Source organism: Callorhinus ursinus, unplaced genomic scaffold, assembly GCF_003265705.2.
Source record: "Callorhinus ursinus isolate GAN/ISIS: 27379988/994484 unplaced genomic scaffold, GSC_fseal_2.0 scaffold1105, whole genome shotgun sequence".
NCBI lineage: Eukaryota > Metazoa > Chordata > Mammalia > Carnivora > Otariidae > Callorhinus > Callorhinus ursinus.
Genome location: NW_027398160.1, coordinates 6,349 through 13,220, shown reverse-complemented (window position 1 = coordinate 13,220; position 6,872 = coordinate 6,349). Strand labels below are relative to the sequence as shown.

Here is a 6,872-nt window from a genome sequence, read left to right as displayed (position 1 = left end):
AATTCCCCACCCAAGGCAATTATAACAGGGTAGTACTTTATTAATCCATTCACTGGAAATTAAAGGCAATCACAATTCTGTGCTGTCCATGTGGTGGTCATTGGATGCTGATTTTTTCCCTTTCCTGCTCGTTCTTTCATCCACATGGAATCAGGAAATCAAACACATACTTCAGAGTTTCTCCTCCTGGGACTTTGAGCGAAGCCCGAGGTTCAATTCATGCTCTTCGGGTTGTTCCTGTCCATATACTTGGTCACGTTCACTGAGAACCTGCTCATCATCCTGGCCATCTGCTCAGACTCCCACCTCCACAAGCCCATGTACTTCTTCCTCACCAACCTGGCCTTTGCTGACATCTGTTTCACCTCCACCACCATCTTCAAGATGCTGTGGAACATCCAGATTCAGAGCAAAGTCATAACCTATGAAGGCTGCCTCATGCAGGTTTATTTCCTCATACTCTTTGCTGTGTCGGACATCTTTCTTCGGACCGTGATGGCCTATGACCATTTTGTGGCCACGTGTCACCCCCTGAACTACTTAGTTATCATGAACCCCCAGCTCTGTGGGCTGCTGACCTTGGAATCCTGGTGCATCAGTGTCCCGGGCTCCCTGTTGGAGACTTTGATGTTTTTGAGGCTGTCCTTCTGCACAAACATGGATATCCTACCCTTTTTTTGGGATCTTCCTCAAGTCCTGAAGCTTGCCTGTTCTGACACCCTCATCGATAACATAGTGGTGTATTCTGCAACTGGGAGTATGGCCATGATTCCTTTCCATGGAATACTTTCTTCTTACTATCAAATTGTTTCTTCCATACCCAGCATTTCCTCAGCTGTGGGCAAAACAAAGCCTTTTCCACGTGTGGGTCTCACTTCTCAGTGGTCTCCTTGTTCTACGGCACAGGCCTTGGGGTTGACCTCACTTCTGCAGGGACTTCATCCTCTAGGACGAGTCTGGTGGCCTCGGTGAAGTACACCATTGTCACCCACATGCTAAACCCCTTCATCTACAGCTTGAGGGACAGGGACATGAAGGGGGCCCTGAGCAGGCTTCTCAGGAGGGTGATGCCTTTCAGCATCAGGAACCATTACAGGACTCTCCTGAGTAGCTGGGCCCACAATATGGAGGCCCAGAGATCCTGGCTTCCTTCATCTCACTATCTTTATTTTTTCCCAGGTGTACACATTTTAAAGCAGTTCTCTCCTTGGGTCTTCCTTGTCTTCTCTATTTTTCTTCTTCTTGTCCTTTATTTGTCTTCTCTATTTTTCTTCAGGTTATATCCTGGGTTCCCCTTTTCACTTTATAACCAGTCATTTTCATTTGGTGTGACTACAACCTGGTATTTTTCTCAGTAATCTTCGGTAATCGTTTGGATTTCTTAAAAAAAAAATAATAAGTCAAATCTCATGTAGTTACTATCCATACTCAGAGTGATGCAATGAGTGCCTATTTTGGAAATGTCCCGAAAACTCACTTACAGAAATGTTTTCTCAGGTCATGTGAATAAAATCAACTCAAAGATCTGACTCTCCCCCTTTTTCCTGATCTGATTCACTTTCCATACAGTCACATCAACTTTACTATATTTCTCTGCTCATCCAAAATATAGATTCCTTGAATTTTAGAACTCTCTCGTACTTATCTTTGAAACTGCAGTGCTTACTATAGTTTCAGGATGGAGTTTATGGCCAGTGAATTTTTGTTGAGTGAAAAATAGATGTGTGGGTGGTTAAATACAGTCAGGACCAGAACATGAAATGTATTGATTTAATGAAAACTGTTGAGATAGAAAACACATTTGGTGTTTTTGTTTTGTTTTGTTTGTTTGTTTTTAGTAGGTCCCAGGAGGACCCAAAGTGGGGCTTGAACTCAGAACCCTGTGATCATCACCTGAGCTGAGATCAAGAGTCAGTCAGTTCACTGAGCTACACAGGTGCCTCAAGAAATTTGGTTATTGTTATGGATCTTGATAACAAAAAGTAATAATAGCACTCTACCAGTACTGATTAAGTGTTTATACACATTATCTAATTTAAGTTTTCCAATAATACTTATGTGATTAGTATCATTCTCCTATTGTTAGGGAGGAGGTGGAGCTTATGGTATCTAGCTGACTCACTCAGGGTCAAGGCTGTGGTGAAAAGGCTCACCCCTTCTGAGGTCTGTAGAGGGCTGCCTGGTTCAGATGCTCTCTCAGGCATCAGATTATGTTGCCTCCAGCCAAATTTTATTATAATAACAGTTTAACCCATAACACATAAACGTGCATTTCTGGAAGTCAGCTCCTCAGCTAAGAAATGTTCTGTGTTTGGGGGCTGCAGGCTTACAAATAAATAAAATTCTACAGTGATATTTATTATGGTTTCCTTAATATTATAATTTCACTTCATTTGATTGTTACAAAGCTTAGCACATTTTTGCATGTATATGTTTATTCACATGTATTCTTCCTATTTGCACCCTTAGATCATTTCTCATCTTAGGTATTTTTATTCTCATTGATTTAAAAGAACTTTTTACATGGTTACACTTTATATTTTGTAATATCCAATGTGTTGTAAATATTTTTCTTACATTTACACTTATTTTTAAATTTTCTTTATTGTTGGACCTGTAGATTTTCATGTGCTGGAATCCATCAATTATTGTTCTCAATTCTTTTACTTCCATCTGGTTTATGTTCAGAGGATTAATTTAATCTTTCTTCTAGAAGTCCACTGCAGTTTTATATTTTTTCTACAGGTTCATTTTAGTCATTGTATTTTTCTACAAATTCACTCAATGCCAAAAAGTTGTTGGCATTAAGATAGAAATTTAAAAACAATGAATTGCGGATCACTACATCAAAAACTAATGGTATATTGTATGGTGACTAACATAACATAATAAAATTTTTAAAAAGGTGGATTTCTACAAAGAATAAAAAAAAGATAGAAATTTAATGTTATTGTACTTCTGACTAATAGCAAATTGTCCAAGCACCATTTATTTCCAAAGCCTTGCTTTCCTCATTGATTTTGATTCCACTTTTATAATATAACAGTTTTTTCTTAATAAGATTTGTGTTTTCTTATTCTCCTGTCTTGACACCGATAGGCTTAAGCCAATTTCACAATGTTTTGATAAACGGAAGTTTACTGCACATTTTAATCATGAACAGAGGCTAGGTTACCTTTCCAGTATTTATTCTCTGCTTTTCCTAGGAGCAGGACGCTGATTTGATAGGGGTGGCAATATACTCAGATTAAAACATCGGTATAGGAGTGATCATGTGCCTTTGCTTCCTGTTGCTGTAGTAACCAGTGATCCCAGACTTAGTGGCTTAAAAAGAGCACAAGGTATTAACTTAACAGTTCTGGAGATAGGAAGTCCAAAAATCGGTGTCCCTGGGGTAAAAATCAAGTTGTCTGCAGGGCTGCACTCCCTCCTGGAGACTCAAAGGGGTAACCTGCTTTCTTGCCTTCTCCAGCTTTTAGAGACTGCCTGCATCCCTTGTCCTATGGCCCTGCCCTCCATCTTCAATGCCTGCAGTGGCTGGCTGAGTCTTTCTCATGTCTCATCTCTTGGACTCTTATTGCTGCCTCCTTTATCCATTCACGGACCCTTGTGATTCCAATGGCTTTATCCAAATAACCCCAGATAAACTATTTTAAAGTCAGGTTATTAGCAATCCTCATTCCTTCAATAACTTTAATTCCTATTCTCTTGTAACCTAATGTTCTCACAGGTTCTGGGGATTGGGATGTGGACATTTTTGGAAGGCCATCATTCTGCCTAATATACCACATGACACAAATTTGCCCAAATGTATGTGAGCTGAAATCTCTTAGTGGAGCGTCTAGGAAAACATGCATTTTCCTAAAAAAGAAAAAAAATCCTCAAAATGGTGAAATAGGAGTTTTCACTCTTCTTTTCCCCAAGGGCACTATTTTTGACAGTAGCTCATGGGTGACAGTACCTTCGTGGAGGTACAGGGGTCCGATGAAGAAACTCAAGCCTAAAATTGGAGGAAAATACAGCCAGCATTGAACACACTGAAGAGAGTAAGAGGAACAATTACACTTTAACCACGTACCCTCTATCCTAAGGCAGCACATTCAGTGCTACAGGAGATCTTCTTGGCCAGGGAATTCTCCTGTGGATGAATGTGAGTGTGTGAGTGAACGCCTGTTTTCCCCACCTGTGCAGGATGCTGCCAGTGACACACACTTCATTCCCAACCCACCCAGAAAACTGTCCCAGACGTAGAGGAATCCTGGACTTAATTCCAGACCTAAAGGAGACCTTTTTTGGTGTCATAATGAGCTTAGGAAATGTGGAACTTAGATGGTCACAATAGTCCCTGTGGATGGAGCACCAGCTCTGGGCCAGGGAATTTCCTGTGTGTTCTAAAATATTACTAATTTCTCAGACCGAATCCTTAGATGGGCTTTCTCCAGTTTACCGATAAGGGAACAAAGGCTTTAAAGGTTCATTTCCTGTCATGAGGGAAAAGTGACACCTGTAAACTTGTTTGACTACCTAAGGTCGGATCTGAGGTGGGGGGGGGTTGGTTCTGGGAGAAGAAGAACACACCTGGCTCTGACACTGGACCACAGCCTTAACACACAAGGCAACATCAATGACTGGGATCTAGTTACAGATGCAGAATCTCTGGGCCACCCTAGACATGCCAAATTAGTAGCAACACTTCCCATGCTATGACAGTCAAAAATTTCTCCAGATATTTTCAAGTGTCCTCTGGAGGCAAAATCATCCCTGGTTGAGAACCTCTGGCCTATCTTATTGCATTCAAGTCAAAGCACATCAGTTCATAATGACCCAGTTCATAATTCTGGGTCGATCATTCAACCCTTCCAAGTCACATTTCTATAAATATGCAATGAGGCTCATCATTTTATGGTCATCATAGAATGTCTTTTGCACAAAATAAATGAGGCCATCCATATAAGATTCTAAGCTTAGCCCACGGTGCCTTAAGTGATCTAAATGCATTTCTTATACACCCAACTGTTTTAAAAGTGAAGGACTAAATGTCAACTTTTAACCTGTATTAAAATCATTAAGCTCCTAATTGATTTTTCAAAAGAATTATGAACAAAAGGATTGTTGTACCCATGGTTTTATAGCAAAGGAACACCCTGTTGCTTGTTGAAGAAGGAAGAGCAATTTTCTAGAGCTATCAGGAGTTGTGGTCCCACCAGGAGTCAACGTTTTGGAGACCCAGGGGGCATGGTCAAGACAGCTTCCTCAGTCTTAGATTTGGAAAAAAACTTTCACTCAGGGCTGTGGAATGTTTCAGTGTTAGAGCTCTAGAAGCCAGGCAAGTTCAGGGAGGTGTGATAAGCATTGGATGCACTTGAATTCTAACCTGGTCTCTTGGGAACAAGAATCTACAGGAAAAAATTCTGTTCTGTCCAGATAAGTTCCCATGGGAAGATGTGCTCAAGGGTTGGAGTAATAATGGGAAAAGTGTCTAATGAACAGGGATAGGGAACAGATATAGCAAACATAAGGAGTTGTAAATTATCTCCTCTTCTGCAGCCCCTGGGCATCTTCAACCTTGAACTTGAGGAGATACGGTTTTTGCATTTGGATTCCTACATCTGCTGGGGGACCCATGCTTCACACCTTCCTGCTGTCTTGTCTGGAAACAAAGCTTCGGTCTCCATCATCAGCCATCCAGCGGGGGATTCAGACCTCCACATGGAGACCTTCCTCTCAGAGACCCCATTCCGGTGAGTCTCAAAGCTCAGCCGGTATTTCAGGAAAGGTTCAGAGAAAATGGAAGCAGAAAGCTTTTACCTGAGGTCACCTGACAGCCTATCCAGCCAAGCCTGGAGCCAAGTGATCACTGTGTTTGTTGGAGTGGTGAACTCATTCATTTCTAGTCAATTTATTTAATATGTTAAAAAAAGAAATCAGAGAAAGGCAATTATCATATGATCTCACTGATATGAGGAATTTGAGGAAAAAGATAGAGGATCATAGGGTAAGGAAGGGAAGAATCAAACAAGACAAAACCAGTGAGGGAAACAAACCATAAGAGACTCTTAATCTCAGGAAACAAACAGGGTTGCTGCAGGGGAGCGGGTTGGGAAGGATGGGGTGGCTGGGTGATGGATATTGGGGAGGGTATGTGCTATGGTGAGCGCTGTGAATTGTGTAAGACTGATGAATCACAGACCTGTACCTCTGAAACAAATAATACAGTATGTGTTAATAAAAAAAAAAAAGAAGTATCTGTGAACTCAGCAATACAAGGATTACTGTAGATAATTAAGTGGTGGGAATAAAGTCCAGTTGTATTAGACTAAAGAAGGAATGGGAGGCATTCTCTTTAGGAAAATGTGAACACCTCAAGGAGATTTGCAGTAAGGGGGAATATGAAAATAGACTATTAGGGATGGATGCGGGTGCAGAGCAGTGAGGGCATTTACAAAATACTTTTACTGGGCTTCTAGGTGGCTCAGTCAGTAAGCTTCGGGCTCTTGGTTTTGGCTCAGGTCATGATCTCTGGTTCCAGGGATCAAATCCTGTTCCAGGTCTGTGTTCAGTGGGGGGTCTGTTTGAGATTCTTTTTTTTTACCTTTCCCTCTACGCCTCCCCTTGATTGCACTCTCTCTCTCAAATAAATGAATAAATCTTTAAAAAAATAAAAATAAAAAATATTTAGGATGGGGTATATTGGACCAAATTTGTATTCATCAGAAAGATCCAGTCCAATGGAGGGAGGCACTACTTGCAACTGCTGTTTTTGAGACATACATTTCACAGAAGCCTCTCTCACATTAAGTATTCACTTAAAAAGTTTATTTAAAACATAAACAGGCTTATGCGAAAGGGCTTATTTTGCACTCAGTTCATTA

General features: G+C 40.9%; 1 pseudogene; it reads left to right on the top strand.

Moving 5' to 3' along the window:
- Window positions 1–144: 144 nt before the first annotated feature.
- LOC112818739 (olfactory receptor 7C1-like) lies at window positions 145–5,745 on the top strand (annotated as a pseudogene).
- Window positions 5,746–6,872: the final 1,127 nt, after the last annotated feature.